General features: G+C 48.9%; 1 protein-coding gene across 2 annotated transcripts in view; it reads left to right on the top strand.

The window, feature by feature from the left end:
* The window catches only part of LOC149456841 (cytosolic carboxypeptidase 6-like), a 2,243,892-nt gene that overhangs the window by 1,995,627 nt on the left and 227,437 nt on the right, over positions 1–20,828 (top strand). The gene's annotated exons all lie outside the window — the stretch shown is intronic.

Raw genomic sequence — 20,828 nt, 5'->3', positions numbered from 1 at the left:
TGGCACCCTGACTGCCATTAGGTATCGGGATGAATCCTTGGACTCATTGTCAGACCCTACGCTGGTGCAGTGGGTCCTGGGTTCCTCCTGGTGCACTACAATGCCTGGCCTCATGTGATGAGAGTATGCAGGCAGTTCCTGGAGGAACACCTCTGGGATATCATGTTTCAGTCCATCTGACGCCACCAGGTTGCACCAGACTGTCCAGGAGTTCAGTGATGCCCTGATCCAGATCTGAGAGGAAATACTCCAGGACACCATCCGTCATCTCATTAGGAGCATGCCCCAACGTTGTCAGGCATGTATACAAGCACGTGGGGGCCATACGAACTACTGAGTACCATTCTGAGTTGCTGCAATAAAATTTCAGCAAAATGGACTAGGCTGCTGCATCATTTTTTCACTTTGATTTTTGGGTTGTCTTTGAGTTCAGTCCCCTGTAGGTTGATCATTTTCATTTGCTTTAACCGACAGGGCATCCTTACGTTCCTAACACATTACCCAGTCCATATCAGTATAGATATCCAGCATGATATTTTTCCCCATTGAGATCTGATGTGTTTTCAAAGTGTTCCTTTAATTTTTTTTGAGCAATATGTGTGTGTCTATATATATATATCACCTATGTAAAGTTCTTACTGCCTGTTCAGCGGTCCTTTCCTTTAACAAGGGGTAAGAGTTGTTGTTGCTGCTGTTATTTTGTATCCACATATGCAATTTGTTCTTTTTTTAAACTGCAGAAATACACTATTAAAATGATTCTTCACTTGCCATATATTTTTCCAAACTGTTTTTTGCGATTAATAATATATCATTTGCAATTTTCTACTGTTTTGCCAGGTGAATAATTAGCAAACTTGCGTTTTTTTGCAGAACAGTTTATTTGAATTTAAAACACATTGTAGCACTGTACAAATCGTTGCCGTAGAATGTTGTGTCTGTATCAGCATTTCATGGATAGCTGTGGTTGACGATCTCTATAATCTTCCTTGACAGCAAGCAAAATTTAAAAATTTCTTACTGGATACATTGGTACGTGAACAGCAAGTACAATATTCGCTACCCTATTATCAACCTTCTTCAACCGCCCCACTCTCATCTTCAGGACTTCTCCTGTGCTACACTTTTTGTATTTAAAACCCTTTCCCAACCATTATTAATCAATGCCGCGCATGATAAATATCAAAATATAAATATCAGTATCTGTGCAATCCCATAATATTAAACTGCTAGTGCAGTGGTAATAAAATTAATAAACAAAGTGCGTCATTTCAACCACATATGTGTATCAGTATTATTCAGTATGGACTCCCATATAGTCAAAAGTCCAACAATGTGCTCAAATTCCACTTAATTGGTTGAAGCCTTGTGCATATAAACACAATTCCTCTGTGTACAACCAATTCAACACCCTTCAGTGTTCCTCCACCTTTGACACACTTATGCTCTCACCTCCTTGTTTGACCCATAATGACAGGTCAAACCACACTTTTCCCTTTCACCCGGGTAGGTACAATATCTTTACAAACAGCTCTTCTCCACACTCTTTATCACCATATCCTTGTTATTGTATAGAAAAACCTTCAGTGCAAAAAGTGCCTCCTAATAGATGTGCAGCTAGCATGTGATGTTTCCCCACATATAACAAAGTAAATAGTGAAAATGCAGTGTAAAAATTAAATAAATAAATGCAATGGCGCTATTGTGTCAACTGCAACCTCCTAGATGCGTATTGATCAATAGTGACAGTAAACAACACTCTTCTGTGCTTGTGAATACTTAATAATCAATATATGCTACTGATCATATATTTTAAATGGCTACATGTAGATCCACATAAAATTTGTAACATCCACAGTGCTTTGTGATATAAATACAACATAAATCATGCAGCTTAATATGTCAATCGTTGTGAACTTTCCCTTTAAATCCACAGTAACTTTGTGTAGACCAGTGTTGTCACACTACTGTATACAAGTGTACGATGCTCCTGTATCACCCCTTAGTGCTCTTCCACCTCCAACACATTTATGTGCTCACCTCAAAGTTTGACCCATAATGACAGGTCAAACTGAACTTTTTCCCTTTTAACCTGGGTAGGTATAATGGTACACAAGTCTTCCCAGTCGTTGCCAGCACTTTTATGTAGATCCAATCAACTCCACATTCATGTACACAAACGCTGAATATAGTGTAGTATGTATAACAAAAAATAGCTATACAGTGCTCCAAGTTGAATATATGCTGTAATATCTATTTCAAAATGGCAGAACGTAGCATTCAGGTTTACGACTTGACGTCATCGGCGTACCGTATGCGTTACGTCAGATCACGTGACTTCATCAGGAGTGGCCCATTGGATGTCAAGCCTTACATTTATACTCATTCATAGATTGTAATACAATACATCCGTGCCATTTTGTTGTAGACCATCACAAGGTCTCAGGAGCCCTTTTCTTGTAGATATTTCCACAGCGAATGTGTACTAGCCTCACTTTGCAGTTAGGGATTACCATAACGACAGTGGCTATGTGTATATACATAAATATACCAGGGAACAACCAATCGAGGATCTAATAGACACTATACCTATCTATGGCTAATAATAGGGATGTATATTGACTTATTAAGGTGTAGATATCAATATATGTATACTATGATATTAGGGATATATTTAGACACTGTATATAATTCAAGGGGATGTAATCACCCTTATTATACAAGTAGGTATTGCTATACTGCCACTGACTGTGTACCATATAGTATTTGAACACATTAAAATACAATAAAAAATCTGTGTATATTATTCCTGGGGATTTATATCACCGTTATTAACACAATACATATGCCACAATATCAAAAATACATAAAAATGTATAAATTATGACATATCTATAATTAATAGTGGGGATTATGGACCAGAGTAATGTAATCAATCAGTATATATTAACCTATTATACAGTGGAATATTATACCAGCACAATACTAATAACTGTATAAACAAATAAATGAACAGAAGAGCAAAAACTAAAAATCCTAATAAATGATAAACAGATCCATGATACGTAATAGAGGTCATGGAACAATAAAACCATTATAATTGATCAGTATATATTATACAGGGGAATGTTGGCCCCATACAATAGAGGATAGGAAATAGTGTTGTGACTTCCCCACGGTGGAGCGGACCCTGACGGTGACCATATAAACTGTTTACTGATGGCTACGGGCCTATAGGCCTCTCCACCTATTACTGAGGACAAGAAATTTGGGCTTATCTTCAAGATGTCTGCTTTCTGTTCCCCGGTGAGGGATTATACACATATTAACCCTAAAGGCCTATAAATCTTTTGCAGTATAAGGCCTTTCTGGGTTTAAATATTCTTAGCCTGAAGTGTTTTGAATCAATACCCGGAAACTATATGTTTGAGGAGTCTTGTGGGTCCCACCCTCAGCCAGGCTTTTGCACCCCCATACCTGACTTCTGGAGGTTGTTCTCCCTGTCTGTGTGGCCTGAGGGAATCTGCATTGCACGCCCGGGGGAATTCATCATTGCACAATGCACACCGGTTAATTTTATACATTGCAAGCCCCTGAGGAAGCGACCTTTGTCGCGAAACATGTCGGGCACTGCCTGCACAGCTTGAATATCCCCTACCTTTTTGAAGGAACACTTTGTTGGTACCAACTGTACTGTACCTATTCATTGAAAATTAATCTTTGTGGTTGGTGGGTTATGGGATATTAGCTATAGGCTAATTGTACAATACAATTTAATTGTATACAAGATACATTTTAGAGGTGATGTAATGTTAATAAAGGGACATTGATTTTATCTTTTTGTGTACTGAGTCTCTGTGCCAAAAAATTCCATCTCATATTCTTCCTCCCAAAAATATTTATACTCAATATCCAGGTGTTATCAGGTACCTAATCAATGGTAATTTTCCCATGGAACAACTAAATATATACATCGAGCTCCATTTTGTTGTAGTCCTTAGTGTTAAGTAGTTACCAGTATTTACCAGGCTACATATTGCGAAGACCGCTACTTAAATACAATACAACAAGCCAATTAAAATGAACATACACTGTAACACATATGGTATCTACATACAGAATGTATAATTAATTACAGACCATATAAGGAAATAAATAAATATAAAAAGCAATAGTAATAGACCATAGAAGAATCAGTATGCATCTATACCTGGAGGTCCTAAATAGCAGAGAATACATATAGCCACTATATATACCATAAGAGATAATAAAGTTATTGCCCCACTCTATATTTTCATACTCGACCTATAATCTCTGATATGATAGTTTCCCCCATATACCTTCATAAAAATCAATTAGAAATGTTCTATAAAGCAGTTTAAGTCAAAATCCACATTTAACCCTTGGAACACTAATGTTTGCAACTGGAAAATCCACTCTGATTCTTTTTGACTAAGAGTTCTGATTTTATTACTACCCCTCCAGTGTGGTTTGTATTTCTTTATCCCCCAGAATTGTAAGCCAGATAGATTACCATTGTGATGTGTTACAAAGTGTTTGGGAAGATTATGTTCTCTACATCCACGTAATATTGTAAACCACATTCACATTCAATACCATATACTACTCCTTCTGTCCTACGTGTAATGCATTGGATAAATGTTTATCAAAAAAGAGTATGATGAAGCATATATTGAAGATCAAAAACAATTATATATTTAGTTGTTCCATGGGAAAATGGCACCAATATAGAAGACCATTGATTAGGTACCTGATAAAACCTGGACATTCAGTATAAATAAGCAGCTTTGCATCCAATGGCCAACTCCAGATGAAGTCACATGTTATGATTAGAGATGAGCGAATCGAAGTATCCGAAGTGGAATTCGAGTCGAATTTCGGAAAAATTTCGATTCGTGCCGAATCCGAAAAACAGCCTAATTCGGACGCGCGAATCGAAATTTTTCCGAAAATGGCGGCTGACATGTGCGGCGACGGAGCGGGGATGTCGGGGAAGGCGCGCAGACAAGGCGCGCTGCCCCATAATGCATTCCTCAACGACATGTGATCGCATCAGCCAATCAGCAGCCAGCCAGCCAGCACTGTGTAATGGTCGAGGTATATATAGCGGCCATTTTGGAAATCTTCATTTGCCTGCAGTCATTGAACAGAGGCAGACCGCTCTGTACTAGGGACAGGGACAGAGTTAGGGCCACAGAAACAATACTTGGGGACAGAGAGAAGTTACTTAGGGACAGAGAACCATTACTCAGGGACACAGACTTGTTAATGAGGGCCACAGAATCGTTCTTTAGGGACAAAGAAACGCTAGTTAGGGCCACAGAATTCATACTCAGGGACAGACAGAATTGTTACTCAGTGCCAGAGAATTGTTACTTAGGGCCACAGAAACGTTATTAGGGCCACAGAATTTTTACTCAGGGACAGACAGAATTGTTACTGAGTGCCAGAGAATTGTTACTCAGGGACAGACAGAATTGTTACTGAGTGCCAGAGAATTCTTACTCAGGGCCACAGAATTCATTCTCAGGGACAGACAGAATTGTTACTCAGGGACAGACAGAATTGTTACTGAGTGCCAGAGAATTGTTACTCAGGGACAGACAGAATTGTTACTGAGTGCCAGAGAATTGTTACTCAGGGACAGACAGAATTGTTACTGAGTGCCAGAGAATTGTTACTCTCACAGACACAAAATTGTTACTTGCACAGACACAGAATTGTTACTTGCACAGACACACAATTGTTACTCAGGGCCACAGAATTCATACTCAGGGACAGACAGAATTGTTACTGAGTGCCAGAGAATTCTTACTCAGGTCCACAGAATTCATACTCAGGGACAGACAGAATTGTTACTCAGGGACAGACAGAATTGTTACTGAGTGCCAGAGAATTGTTACTCAGGGACAGACAGAATTGTTACTGAGTGCCAGAGAATTGTTACTCTCACAGACACAAAATTGTTACTTGCACAGACACAGAATTGTTACTTGCACAGACACACAATTGTTACTCAGGGCCACAGAATTCATACTCAGGGACAGACAGAATTGTTACTGAGTGCCAGAGAATTGTTACTCAGGGACAGACAGAATTGTTACTGAGTGCCAGAGAATTGTTACTCTCACAGACACAAAATTGTTACTTGCACAGACACAGAATTGTTACTTGCACAGACACACAATTGTTACTGAGTGCCAGAGAATTGTTACTCAGGGACAGACAGAATTGTTACTGAGTGCCAGAGAATTGTTACTCAGGGACAGACAGAATTGTTACTGAGTGCCAGAGAATTGTTACTCAGGGACAGACAGAATTGTTACTGAGTGCCAGAGAATTGTTACTCTCACAGACACAAAATTGTTACTTGCACAGACACAGAATTGTTACTCGCACAGAGACAGAATTGTTACTCAGGGCCACAGAATTCATACTCAGGGACAGACAGAATTGTTACTGAGTGCCAGAGAATTGTTACTCAGGGACAGACAGAATTGTTACTGAGTGCCAGAGAATTGTTACTCTCACAGACACAAAATTGTTACTTGCACAGACACAGAATTGTTACTTGCACAGACACACAATTGTTACTGAGTGCCAGAGAATTGTTACTCAGGGACAGACAGAATTGTTACTGAGTGCCAGAGAATTGTTACTCAGGGACAGACAGAATTGTTACTGAGTGCCAGAGAATTGTTACTCTCACAGACACAAAATTGTTACTTGCACAGACACAGAATTGTTACTCGCACAGAGACAGAATTGTTACTCAGGGCCACAGAATTCATACTCAGGGACAGACAGAATTGTTACTGAGTGCCAGAGAATTGTTACTCAGGGAAGACAGAATTGTTACTGAGTGCCATAGAATTGTTACTCAGGGACAGACAGAATTGTTACTGAGTGCCAGAGAATTGTTACTCTCACAGACACAAAATTGTTACTTGCACAGACACAGAATTGTTACTCGCACAGAGACAGAATTGTTACTCAGGGCCACAGAATTCATACTCAGGGACAGACAGAATTGTTACTGAGTGCCAGAGAATTGTTACTCAGGGACAGACAGAATTGTTACTGAGTGCCAGAGAATTGTTACTCTCACAGACACAAAATTGTTACTTGCACAGACACAGAATTGTTACTTGCACAGACACACAATTGTTACTGAGTGCCAGAGAATTGTTACTCAGGGACAGACAGAATTGTTACTGAGTGCCAGAGAATTGTTACTCAGGGACAGACAGAATTGTTACTGAGTGCCAGAGAATTGTTACTCAGGGACAGACAGAATTGTTACTGAGTGCCAGAGAATTGTTACTCTCACAGACACAAAATTGTTACTTGCACAGACACAGAATTGTTACTCGCACAGAGACAGAATTGTTACTCAGGGCCACAGAATTCATACTCAGGGACAGACAGAATTGTTACTGAGTGCCAGAGAATTGTTACTCAGGGACAGACAGAATTGTTACTGAGTGCCAGAGAATTGTTACTCTCACAGACACAAAATTGTTACTTGCACAGACACAGAATTGTTACTTGCACAGACACACAATTGTTACTGAGTGCCAGAGAATTGTTACTCAGGGACAGACAGAATTGTTACTGAGTGCCAGAGAATTGTTACTCAGGGACAGACAGAATTGTTACTGAGTGCCAGAGAATTGTTACTCAGGGACAGACAGAATTGTTACTGAGTGCCAGAGAATTGTTACTCTCACAGACACAAAATTGTTACTTGCACAGACACAGAATTGTTACTCGCACAGAGACAGAATTGTTACTCAGGGCCACAGAATTCATACTCAGGGACAGACAGAATTGTTACTGAGTGCCAGAGAATTGTTACTCAGGGACAGACAGAATTGTTACTGAGTGCCAGAGAATTGTTACTCTCACAGACACAAAATTGTTACTTGCACAGACACAGAATTGTTACTTGCACAGACACACAATTGTTACTGAGTGCCAGAGAATTGTTACTCAGGGACAGACAGAATTGTTACTGAGTGCCAGAGAATTGTTACTCAGGGACAGACAGAATTGTTACTGAGTGCCAGAGAATTGTTACTCAGGGACAGACAGAATTGTTACTGAGTGCCAGAGAATTGTTACTCTCACAGACACAAAATTGTTACTTGCACAGACACAGAATTGTTACTCGCACAGAGACAGAATTGTTACTCAGGGCCACAGAATTCATACTCAGGGACAGACAGAATTGTTACTGAGTGCCAGAGAATTGTTACTCAGGGACAGACAGAATTGTTACTGAGTGCCAGAGAATTGTTACTCTCACAGACACAAAATTGTTACTTGCACAGACACAGAATTGTTACTTGCACAGACACACAATTGTTACTCAGGGCCACAGAATTCATACTCAGGGACAGACAGAATTGTTACTGAGTGCCAGAGAATTCTTACTCAGGGCCACAGAATTCATACTCAGGGACAGACAGAATTGTTACTCAGGGACAGACAGAATTGTTACTGAGTGCCAGAGAATTGTTACTCAGGGACAGACAGAATTGTTACTGAGTGCCAGAGAATTGTTACTCTCACAGACACAAAATTGTTACTTGCACAGACACAGAATTGTTACTTGCACAGACACACAATTGTTACTCAGGGCCACAGAATTCATACTCAGGGACAGACAGAATTGTTACTGAGTGCCAGAGAATTGTTACTCAGGGACACCTAATCGTTGAATTAAATAGTATGTCAGACAACATGCAGAGGAGTGGCAGAGGAGGCAATGTTTTAGGAGCGAGCAGACGTGGCAGCAGAGGAAGGGGTCGAGGCAGCAGTATTCGCAGCCAGAGGCCAGTGCTCCCGGTGTCATCCAGCGGTCGTGTCTCCACCGACAACCCTGCCGTCATTGATTGGTTGGCTCGGTCGTCTTCCTCTTCCCAGGTCACCTCTGACACCTACAGCCAACGGTCGGTGGGTACGTCAGACACAACCGTTAGTTGGCATGGCCCGGGACCAAGCCCACTGAAATCACGTGTCCTCTACCTGCCCCTGTCCTTTGCTGTTCCCTCACCAAGCGAAGTATCGCATGCTGTGGGCTCAGCCCCACTGTACAGTGAGGAAGAGCTAACAGAGGGCGGTCAGGAACGGGGGGAGACATCGGCCTTTTCAGCAGCCAAGCGAACAAGTACTGGCGAGGAGAGTGGCTCGGTAGCCGGTCTAGAGACAGGTCTGTCTCCTGACCCAGACGCAGCCGAGGGGGCTAGTAGTGAGGCGGAGACCCTACTTGATGATGAGGAGGTTGATCGCACTTGGCAGCCTCGTCGTCATCAGGCAATTTCTTCCGCATCATCAGGAGAAGAGGGTGGCAGCTTGGCAGCGAGCAAAACAGTCGGTGGGTTGCCCAGGAGACAGCAGCAGGGTCGCATCAGTGTCAGTGGAGCCAAACGTCCACGGAGTAGAGCACCAGCTCCACTGCAGCCTACCACCACGGCCAGTAGTGGTGCCGGTGCGCACGGAGGAAGTAGCAGTCAGCCAGTGAAGAGTAGCGGGGGCAAAGTTTCCTACTCGGTGGTGTGGCAATTTTTCCTCAAGCCGCCCGAGGAAGTAAACGTAGCCGTATGTCGACTATGTGGCCAGAAATGCAAGCGTGGCCAGGGGGCCCATGTTGGGACTACAGCGTTGCGTCAGCATATGCAGCGTCACCATTCGGTGGCCTGGGAAAACCGTGATAAACATACGGCGGTTCTGCCTGCCCCAGCCCCCGCTCCATCACCCGCTCCGTTACTTGCTCCGTCACCCGACGTCGTCAATCGCCCTCTATCAGCCAGTCAAGGCTCCAACACCTCTGCTGAGGGGAGTTGTCGCTCATTGGCATCTTCCGCTCGTTCAGATGCTCCTTCTCCTGCTACTCCTCTTCTCGGATTCCGTCAACAGTCTTTCTTGGAATCCGTATCCAAGAGACAACAGTTTGCGAGCACGCACCCGACGGTGCAAAAGCTGAACGTCCTCCTGTCCAAGTTGCTGGTGCTGCAGTCCCTCCCTTTCCAACTGGTGGACTCAGCACCTTTCCGAGAAATGATGGCTTGTGCCGCGCCGCGGTGGAGAGTGCCAAGCCGTCATTTCTTTGCCCAAAAGGCAGTGCCAGCCCTGCATTCACATGTAGAAGAGATGGTGGGCCAGTCTTTGAGCATGTCGGTCTCTGCCAAAGTGCACGGCAGCGCCGACGTGTGGAGCTGTAACTACGGTCAGGGACAGTACATGTCATTTACGGCCCACTGGGTGAACGTGGTGCCGGCACAGCCGCACCAGCAACTTGGACAGGTCACGACGCTTTTGCCTCCACGTTTGCACGTCCTTGGTCCAGCAAGCATGTCCGCCTCTACCACCTCTTTTTCCGCCGTGTCCTCAGCCGCCACCCCCGTGCCAAGTCCCATTACCCGACCGGCATATCACATGTGCAGGGCGCAACGGTGTCACGCTGTGCTGCACCTGGTATGCCTTGGCGAACGTAGTCACACAGGGGAGGAACTGCTGAGTGTAATGAACAGAGAAATCGACAGATGGCTGTCTCCGCGCAAACTAAAAATCGGAACCATGTTGACTGACAACGGAAAGAACATGGTGTCTGCTCTGCGTCAAGGAAGGTTGTGCCATGCGCCATGCATGGCTCACGTGTTCAATCTGGTTGTCAAGCGGTTCCTAAAATCCACCATCCCACTGCAAGACATCCTTAAAATGTCACGTAAACTGTGCATGCATTTCAGCCATTCCTACACCGCAAAGAACACCCTCATTGAGCTGCAGCGGCAGAACGGAATTCCACAGCATCGCCTGATCTGCGACGTTGCAACAAGGTGGAATTCAACCCTACACATGTTAGACCGCCTTTACGAGCAGCGAAAGGCCATCACCGATTTCCTGATGTTACAAGCGGATAAAGGTACTCCCCTGTGTAACTTAGATGTCAGCCATTGGCAGCTCATGCGTGACACCTGCCGCTTGCTCAGGCCCTTTGAGGAGGCCACGCTATTCGTGAGTCGGCAGGACTATGGGATGAACGACGTCATTCCTCTGTTGCACGTCCTGGAACAAATGCTGTTAACAATGGCTGGTCAGGGTGCGGTAGACGTGGCGCACAGATCTCAACGCCACATGACCCCTGTGGGGGCAGGACAGGAAGAAGAGGAGGAGGTAGAGGAGGACATTTGTGCTCAGGAATTATTGAGTGAAATGGGTGGTTTTTCCACTCAGCGGACAGGAGTGGAGGAGCAGGAGCATCTGGTAGAGGAGGAGGAGGAGGAGACAGAGGACCCAGACGCACCGTGGCAGTATGCTGTGGAGATGGAGGCAGGGAGTCCCTCGCATTCCTTGGCACAAATGGCCCATAGCATGCTCGGTTGCTTGCGTAGCGACAGCCGAATAATAACCATCAGACAGAGGGATGACTTTTGGCTGTCCACCTTGTTGGACCCTCGCTACCGGTCCAAAATGGTGGCCTTTTTCACACCTGCTGAGAGGGAGGCCAAAATTACGTACTATAAAAACCACCTATGTAGTCAGTTGGTCTCTGCCTTTGTGCGCCAACGTCCATCCTCAGACACTGTGGGCCCTGTGCGCTCGCGTTCCGCTGGCATGGCAGCAGGGGAGGGGTGGGGTGGTAGGAGCAGTGGCAGCTCCACCAGCAGCGGCTGCCTCAGTCTGCAGTCGATGATGAGTAGCTTTCTTCACCAGCGCAGTGAGGAAACTACTAACCAGCCGCAGCAGCAGCAGCAGCATCAGGTGGACCTGGAGCAGGAGCTCAAACAACAGGCTTGGGCCTACTTGGACAGCACCCTGCCAACCGAGGTAGACAATCCCCTTGACTACTGGGCAACGAAACTTGACCTTTGGCCCCAACTAGCTGAATTTGCCCTTGAAAGGCTGTCATGCCCGGCCAGTAGCGTGGCATCGGAGCGCGTGTTTAGTGCGGCAGGAGGTATTGTAACTCCGCGGAGGACACGACTGTCCACCCAAAGTGTGGAGAGACTCACGTTTGTGAAAATGAATCAGGCGTGGATTAGTCTGGATTTCAAACCACCAGTTCCTGACACAACTGACTAAATCCGCCATGAATCATGCCTCAAACATGTGCCACTTTCAGGTCTCCTCACACTGCTGGTGTGTTGAATTTTTTGACATAGGGTGCTGGCAGATTACGGGCCTCCTATAGCTGCTGCCAGGCCCCTAATCTGCCATAGGCCCCTATATACCGCCTCCTCCTGCTGCTGCCAGGTCCAGAGTCTCTCATGGGTCCCTGTACGGCCTCCCATTGCTGCTGTCTCCATCGCCACACTCTGCTGCCATGTGCCACTTTCAGGTCTCTTCACACTGCTGGTGTGTTAAATTTTTTGACATAGGGTGCAGGCAGATTACGGGCCTCACATAGCTGCTGCCAGGCCCCTAATCTGCCATGGGCCCCTATATACCACCTCCTCCTGCTGCTGCCAGGTCCAGAGTCTCTCATGGGTCCCTGTACGGCCTCCCATTGCTGCTGTCTCCATCGCCACACTCTGCTGCCATGTGCCACTTTCAGGTCTCTTCACACTGCTGGTGTGTAAAATTTTTTGACATAGGGTGCTGCAAGATAACGGGCCTCACATAGCTGCTGCCAGGCCCCTAATCTGCCATGGGCCCCAATATACCGCCTCCTCATGCTGCTGCCAGGTCCAGAGTCTCTCATGGGTCCCTGTACGGCCTCCCATTGCTGCTGTCTCCATCGCCACACTCTGCTGCCATGTGCCACTTTCAGGTCTCTTCACACTGCTGGTGTGTTAAATTTTTTGACATAGGGTGCTGCAAGATAACGGGCCTCACATAGCTGCTGCCAGGCCCCTAATCTGCCATGGGCCCCTATATACCACCTCCTCCTGCTGCTGCCAGGTCCAGAGTCTCTCATGGGTCCCTGTACGGCCTCCCATTGCTGCTGTCTCCATCGCCACACTCTGCTGCCATGTGCCACTTTCAGGTCTCTTCACACTGCTGGTGTGTAAAATTTTTTGACATAGGGTGCTGCAAGATAACGGGCCTCACATAGCTGCTGCCAGGCCCCTAATCTGCCATGGGCCCCAATATACCGCCTCCTCATGCTGCTGCCAGGTCCAGAGTCTCTCATGGGTCCCTGTACGGCCTCCCATTGCTGCTGTCTCCATCGCCACACTCTGCTGCCATGTGCCACTTTCAGGTCTCTTCACACTGCTGGTGTGTTAAATTTTTTGACATAGGGTGCTGCAAGATAACGGGCCTCACATAGCTGCTGCCAGGCCCCTAATCTGCCATGGGCCCCTATATACCGCCTCCTCATGCTGCTGCCAAGTCCAGAGTCTGTCATGGTCCCTGTACGGCCTCCCATTGCTGCTGTCTCCATCGCCACACTCTGCTGCCATGTGCCACTTTCAGGTCTCTTCACACTGCTGGTGTGTTAAATTTTTTGACATAGGGTGCAGGCAGATTACGGGCCTCACATAGCTGCTGCCAGGCCCCTAATCTGCCATGGGCCCCTATATACCACCTCCTCCTGCTGCTGCCAGGTCCAGAGTCTCTCATGGGTCCCTGTACGGCCTCCCATTGCTGCTGTCTCCATCGCCACACTCTGCTGCCATGTGCCACTTTCAGGTCTCTTCACACTGCTGGTGTGTTAAATTTTTTGACATAGGGTGCAGGCAGATTACGGGCCTCACATAGCTGCTGCCAGGCCCCTAATCTGCCATGGGCCCCTATATACCACCTCCTCCTGCTGCTGCCAGGTCCAGAGTCTCTCATGGGTCCCTGTACGGCCTCCCATTGCTGCTGTCTCCATCGCCACACTCTGCTGCCATGTGCCACTTTCAGGTCTCTTCACACTGCTGGTGTGTAAAATTTTTTGACATAGGGTGCTGCAAGATAACGGGCCTCACATAGCTGCTGCCAGGCCCCTAATCTGCCATGGGCCCCTATATACCGCCTCCTCATGCTGCTGCCAAGTCCAGAGTCTGTCATGGTCCCTGTACGGCCTCCCATTGCTGCTGTCTCCATCGCCACACTCTGCTGCCATGTGCCACTTTCAGGTCTCTTCACACTGCTGGTGTGTTAAATTTTTTGACATAGGGTGCTGGCAGATTACGGGCCTCCTATAGCTGCTGCCAGGCCCCTAATCTGCCATGGGCCCCTATATACCGCCTCCTCATGCTGCTGCCAAGTTCAGAGTCTGTCATGGGTCCCTGTACGGCCTCCCATTGCTGCTGTCTCCATCGCCACACTCTGCTGCCATGTGCCACTTTCAGGTCTCTTCACACTGCTGGTGTGTTAAATTTTTTGACATAGGGTGCAGGCAGATTACGGGCCTCACATAGCTGCTGCCAGGCCCCTAATCTGCCATGGGCCCCTATATACCGCCTCCTCCTGCTGCTGCCAGGTCCAGAGTCTCTCATGGGTCCCTGTACGGCCTCCCATTGCTGCTGTCTCCATCGCCACACTCTGCTGCCATGTGCCACTTTCAGGTCTCTTCACACTGCTGGTGTGTTAAATTTTTTGACATAGGGTGCTGCAAGATAACGGGCCTCACATAGCTGCTGCCAGGCCCCTAATCTGCCATGGGCCCCTATATACCGCCTCCTCATGCTGCTGCCAAGTCCAGAGTCTGTCATGGTCCCTGTACGGCCTCCCATTGCTGCTGTCTCCATCGCCACACTCTGCTGCCATGTGCCACTTTCAGGTCTCTTCACACTGCTGGTGTGTTAAATTTTTTGACATAGGGTGCAGGCAGATTACGGGCCTCACATAGCTGCTGCCAGGCCCCTAATCTGCCATGGGCCCCTATATACCGCCTCCTCCTGCTGCTGCCAGGTCCAGAGTCTCTCATGGGTCCCTGTACGGCCTCCCATTGCTGCTGTCTCCATCGCCACACTCTGCTGCCATGTGCCACTTTCAGGTCTCTTCACACTGCTGGTGTGTTAAATTTTTTGACATAGGGTGCTGCAAGATAACGGGCCTCACATAGCTGCTGCCAGGCCCCTAATCTGCCATGGGCCCCTATATACCGGCTCCTCATGCTGCTGCCAAGTCCAGAGTCTGTCATGGTCCCTGTACGGCCTCCCATTGCTGCTGTCTCCATCGCCACACTCTGCTGCCATGTGCCACTTTCAGGTCTCTTCACACTGCTGGTGTGTTAAATTTTTTGACATAGGGTGCTGCAAGATAACGGGCCTCACATAGCTGCTGCCAGGCCCCTAATCTGCCATGGGCCCCTATATACCACCTCCTCCTGCTGCTGCCAGGTCCAGAGTCTCTCATGGGTCCCTGTACGGCCTCCCATTGCTGCTGTCTCCATCGCCACACTCTGCTGCCATGTGCCACTTTCAGGTCTCTTCACACTGCTGGTGTGTAAAATTTTTTGACATAGGGTGCTGCAAGATAACGGGCCTCACATAGCTGCTGCCAGGCCCCTAATCTGCCATGGGCCCCTATATACCACCTCCTCCTGCTGCTGCCAGGTCCAGAGTCTCTCATGGGTCCCTGTACGGCCTCCCATTGCTGCTGTCTCCATCGCCACACTCTGCTGCCATGTGCCACTTTCAGGTCTCTTCACACTGCTGGTGTGTTAAATTTTTTGACATAGGGTGCAGGCAGATTACGGGCCTCACATAGCTGCTGCCAGGCCCCTAATCTGCCATGGGCCCCTATATACCACCTCCTCCTGCTGCTGCCAGGTCCAGAGTCTCTCATGGGTCCCTGTACGGCCTCCCATTGCTGCTGTCTCCATCGCCACACTCTGCTGCCATGTGCCACTTTCAGGTCTCTTCACACTGCTGGTGTGTAAAATTTTTTGACATAGGGTGCTGCAAGATAACGGGCCTCACATAGCTGCTGCCAGGCCCCTAATCTGCCATGGGCCCCTATATACCGCCTCCTCATGCTGCTGCCAAGTCCAGAGTCTGTCATGGTCCCTGTACGGCCTCCCATTGCTGCTGTCTCCATCGCCACACTCTGCTGCCATGTGCCACTTTCAGGTCTCTTCACACTGCTGGTGTGTTAAATTTTTTGACATAGGGTGCTGGCAGATTACGGGCCTCCTATAGCTGCTGCCAGGCCCCTAATCTGCCATGGGCCCCTATATACCGCCTCCTCATGCTGCTGCCAAGTTCAGAGTCTGTCATGGGTCCCTGTACGGCCTCCCATTGCTGCTGTCTCCATCGCCACACTCTGCTGCCATGTGCCACTTTCAGGTCTCTTCACACTGCTGGTGTGTTAAATTTTTTGACATAGGGTGCAGGCAGATTACGGGCCTCACATAGCTGCTGCCAGGCCCCTAATCTGCCATGGGCCCCTATATACCGCCTCCTCCTGCTGCTGCCAGGTCCAGAGTCTCTCATGGGTCCCTGTACGGCCTCCCATTGCTGCTGTCTCCATCGCCACACTCTGCTGCCATGTGCCACTTTCAGGTCTCTTCACACTGCTGGTGTGTTAAATTTTTTGACATAGGGTGCTGCAAGATAACGGGCCTCACATAGCTGCTGCCAGGCCCCTAATCTGCCATGGGCCCCTATATACCGCCTCCTCATGCTGCTGCCAAGTCCAGAGTCTGTCATGGTCCCTGTACGGCCTCCCATTGCTGCTGTCTCCATCGCCACACTCTGCTGCCATGTGCCACTTTCAGGTCTCTTCACACTGCTGGTGTGTTAAATTTTTTGACATAGGGTGCAGGCAGATTACGGGCCTCACATAGCTGCTGCCAGGCCCCTAATCTGCCATGGGCCCCTATATACCGCCTCCTCCTGCTGCTGCCAGGTCCAGAGTCTCTCATGGGTCCCTGTACGGCCTCCCATTGCTGCTGTCTCCATCGCCACACTCTGCTGCCATGTGCCACTTTCAGGTCTCTTCACACTGCTGGTGTGTTAAATTTTTTGACATAGGGTGCTGCAAGATAACGGGCCTCACATAGCTGCTGCCAGGCCCCTAATCTGCCATGGGCCCCTATATACCGCCTCCTCATGCTGCTGCCAAGTCCAGAGTCTGTCATGGTCCCTGTACGGCCTCCCATTGCTGCTGTCTCCATCGCCACACTCTGCTGCCATGTGCCACTTTCAGGTCTCTTCACACTGCTGGTGTGTTAAATTTTTTGACATAGGGTGCTGCAAGATAACGGGCCTCACATAGCTGCTGCCAGGCCCCTAATCTGCCATGGGCCCCTATATACCACCTCCTCCTGCTGCTGCCAGGTCCAGAGTCTCTCATGGGTCCCTGTACGGCCTCCCATTGCTGCTGTCTCCATCGCCACACTCTGCTGCCATGTGCCACTTTCAGGTCTCTTCACACTGCTGGTGTGTAAAATTTTTTGACATAGGGTGCTGCAAGATAACGGGCCTCACATAGCTGCTGCCAGGCCCCTAATCTGCCATGGGCCCCAATATACCGCCTCCTCATGCTGCTGCCAGGTCCAGAGTCTCTCATGGGTCCCTGTACGGCCTCCCATTGCTGCTGTCTCCATCGCCACACTCTGCTGCCATGTGCCACTTTCAGGTCTCTTCACACTGCTGGTGTGTTAAATTTTTTGACATAGGGTGCTGCAAGATAACGGGCCTCACATAGCTGCTGCCAGGCCCCTAATCTGCCATGGGCCCCTATATACCGCCTCCTCATGCTGCTGCCAAGTCCAGAGTCTGTCATGGTCCCTGTACGGCCTCCCATTGCTGCTGTCTCCATCGCCACACTCTGCTGCCATGTGCCACTTTCAGGTCTCTTCACACTGCTGGTGTGTTAAATTTTTTGACATAGGGTGCAGGCAGATTACGGGCCTCACATAGCTGCTGCCAGGCCCCTAATCTGCCATGGGCCCCTATATACCGCCTCCTCCTGCTGCTGCCAGGTCCAGAGTCTCTCATGGGTCCCTGTACGGCCTCCCATTGCTGCTGTCTCCATCGCCACACTCTGCTGCCATGTGCCACTTTCAGGTCTCTTCACACTGCTGGTGTGTTAAATTTTTTGACATAGGGTGCTGCAAGATAACGGGCCTCACATAGCTGCTGCCAGGCCCCTAATCTGCCATGGGCCCCTATATACCGCCTCCTCATGCTGCTGCCAAGTCCAGAGTCTGTCATGGTCCCTGTACGGCCTCCCATTGCTGCTGTCTCCATCGCCACACTCTGCTGCCATGTGCCACTTTCAGGTCTCTTCACACTGCTGGTGTGTTAAATTTTTTGACATAGGGTGCAGGCAGATTACGGGCCTCACATAGCTGCTGCCAGGCCCCTAATCTGCCATGGGCCCCTATATACCGCCTCCTCCTGCTGCTGCCAGGTCCAGAGTCTCTCATGGGTCCCTGTACGGCCTCCCATTGCTGCTGTCTCCATCGCCACACTCTGCTGCCATGTGCCACTTTCAGGTCTCTTCACACTGCTGGTGTGTTAAATTTTTTGACATAGGGTGCTGCAAGATAACGGGCCTCACATAGCTGCTGCCAGGCCCCTAATCTGCCATGGGCCCCTATATACCGCCTCCTCATGCTGCTGCCAAGTCCAGAGTCTGTCATGGTCCCTGTACGGCCTCCCATTGCTGCTGTCTCCATCGCCACACTCTGCTGCCATGTGCCACTTTCAGGTCTCTTCACACTGCTGGTGTGTTAAATTTTTTGACATAGGGTGCAGGCAGATTACGGGCCTCACATAGCTGCTGCCAGGCCCCTAATCTGCCATGGGCCCCTATATAACGCCTCCTCATGCTGCTGCCAAGTTCAGAGTCTGTCATGGGTCCCTGTACGGCCTCCCATTGCTGCTGTCTCCATCGCCACACTCTGCCATGTGCCACTTTCAGGTCTCCTCACACTGCTGGTGTGTTGAATTTTTTGACATAGGGTGCTGGCAGATTACGGGCCTCCTATAGCTGCTGCCAGGCCCCTAATCTGCCATAAGCCCCTATATACCGCCTCCTCATGCTGCTGCCAAGTCCAGAGTCTGTCATGGGTCCCTGTACGGCCTCCCATTGCTGCTGTCTCCATCGCCACACTCTGCCATGTGCCACTTTCAGGTCTCCTCACACACTGCTGGTGTGTTGAATTTTTTGACATAGGGTGCTGGCAGATTACGGGCCTCCTATAGCTGCTGCCAGGCCCCTAATCTGCCGTAGGCCCCTATATACCGCCTCCTCATGCTGCTGCCAGGTCCAGAGTCTCTCATGGGTCCCTGTACGGCCTCCCATTGCTGCTGTCTCCATCGCCACACTCTGCCATGTGCCACTTTCAGGTCTCCTCACACTGCTGGTGTGTTCCATTTTTTGTCATAGGGTGCTGGCAGATTATGGGCCTCCCATAACTGCTGCCAGGCCCCTAATCTGCCATGGGCCCCTATACCGACTCCTCATGCTGTGACGTTGCAACAAGGTGGAATTCAACCCTACATATGTTAGACCGCCTTTACGAACAGCAAAAGGCCATCACAGATTTCCTGATGTTAAAAGCAGATAAAGGTACTCCCTGTGTAACTTAGATGTCAGCCATTGGCAGCTCATGCGTGACACCTGCGCTTGCTCAGGCCCTTTGAGGAGGCCACGCTATTCGTGAGTCGGCAGGACTATGGGATGAACGACGTCATTCCTCTGTTGCACGTCCTGGAACAAATGCTGTTAACAATGGCTGGTCAGGGTGCGGTAGACGTGGCGCACAGATCTCAACGCCACATGGCCCCTGTGGGGGCAGGACTGGAAGAAGAGGAGGAGGTAGAGGAGGACATTGGTGCTCAGGAATTATTGAGTGAAATGGGTGGTTTTTCCACTCAGCGGACAGGAGTGGAGGAGCAGGAGCATCTGGTAGAGGAGGAGGAAGAGGAGACAGAGGACCTAGACGCACCGTGGCAGTATGCTGTGGAGATGGAGGCAGGGAGTCCCTCGCATTCCTTGGCACAAATGGCCCATAGCATGCTCGGTTGCTTGCGTAGCGACAGCCGAATAATAACCATCAGACAGAGGGATGACTTTTGGCTGTCCACCTTGTTGGACCCTCGCTACCGTTCAAAAATGGTGGCCTTTTTCACACCTGCTGAGAGGGAGGCCAAAATAACGTACTATAAAAAACACCTATGTAGTCAGCTGGTCTCTGCCTGTCTGCGCCAACGTCCATCCTCAGACACTGTGGGCCCTGTGCGCTCGTGTTCCGCTGCCATGGCAGCAGGGGAGGGGTGGGGTGGTAGGAGCAGTGGCAGCTCCACCAGCAGCGGCTGCCTCAGTCTGCAGTCGATGATGAGTAGCTTTCTTCACCAGCGCAGTGAGGAAACTACTAACCAGCCGCAGCAGCAGCAGCAGCATCAGGTGGACCTGGAGCAGGACCTCAAACAACAGGCTTAGGCCTACTTGGACAGCACCCTGCCAACCGAGGTAGACAATCCCCTTGACTACTGGGCAACGAAACTTGACCTTTGGCCCCAACTAGCTGAATTTGCCCTTGAAAGGCTGTCATGCCCGGCCAGTAGCGTGGCATCGGAGCGCGTGTTTAGTGCGGCAGGAGGTATTGCAACTCCGCGGAGGACACGACTGTCCACCCAAAGTGTGGAGAGACTGACGTTTGTGAAAATGAATCAGGCGTGGATTAGTCTGGATTTCAAACCACCAGTTCCTGACACAACTGACTAAATCCGCCATGAATCATGCCCCAAACATGTGCCACTTTCAGGTCTCCTCACACTGCTGGTGTGTTCCATTTTTTGTCATAGGGTGCTGGCAGATTACGGGCCTCCCATAGCTGCTGCCAGGCCCCTAATCTGCCATGGGCCCCTATACCGCCTCCTCATGCTGCTGCCAAGTCCAGAGTCTCTCATGGG

The sequence above is a fragment of the Staurois parvus genome, unplaced genomic scaffold, assembly GCF_062004578.1.
Source record: "Staurois parvus isolate SC_StPar_1 unplaced genomic scaffold, SC_StPar_1.0 ptg000347l, whole genome shotgun sequence".
NCBI classification, from domain to species: domain Eukaryota; kingdom Metazoa; phylum Chordata; class Amphibia; order Anura; family Ranidae; genus Staurois; species Staurois parvus.
Note: the sequence above shows the minus strand (reverse complement) of the source record. Positions and strands in the feature narration are given on the sequence as shown.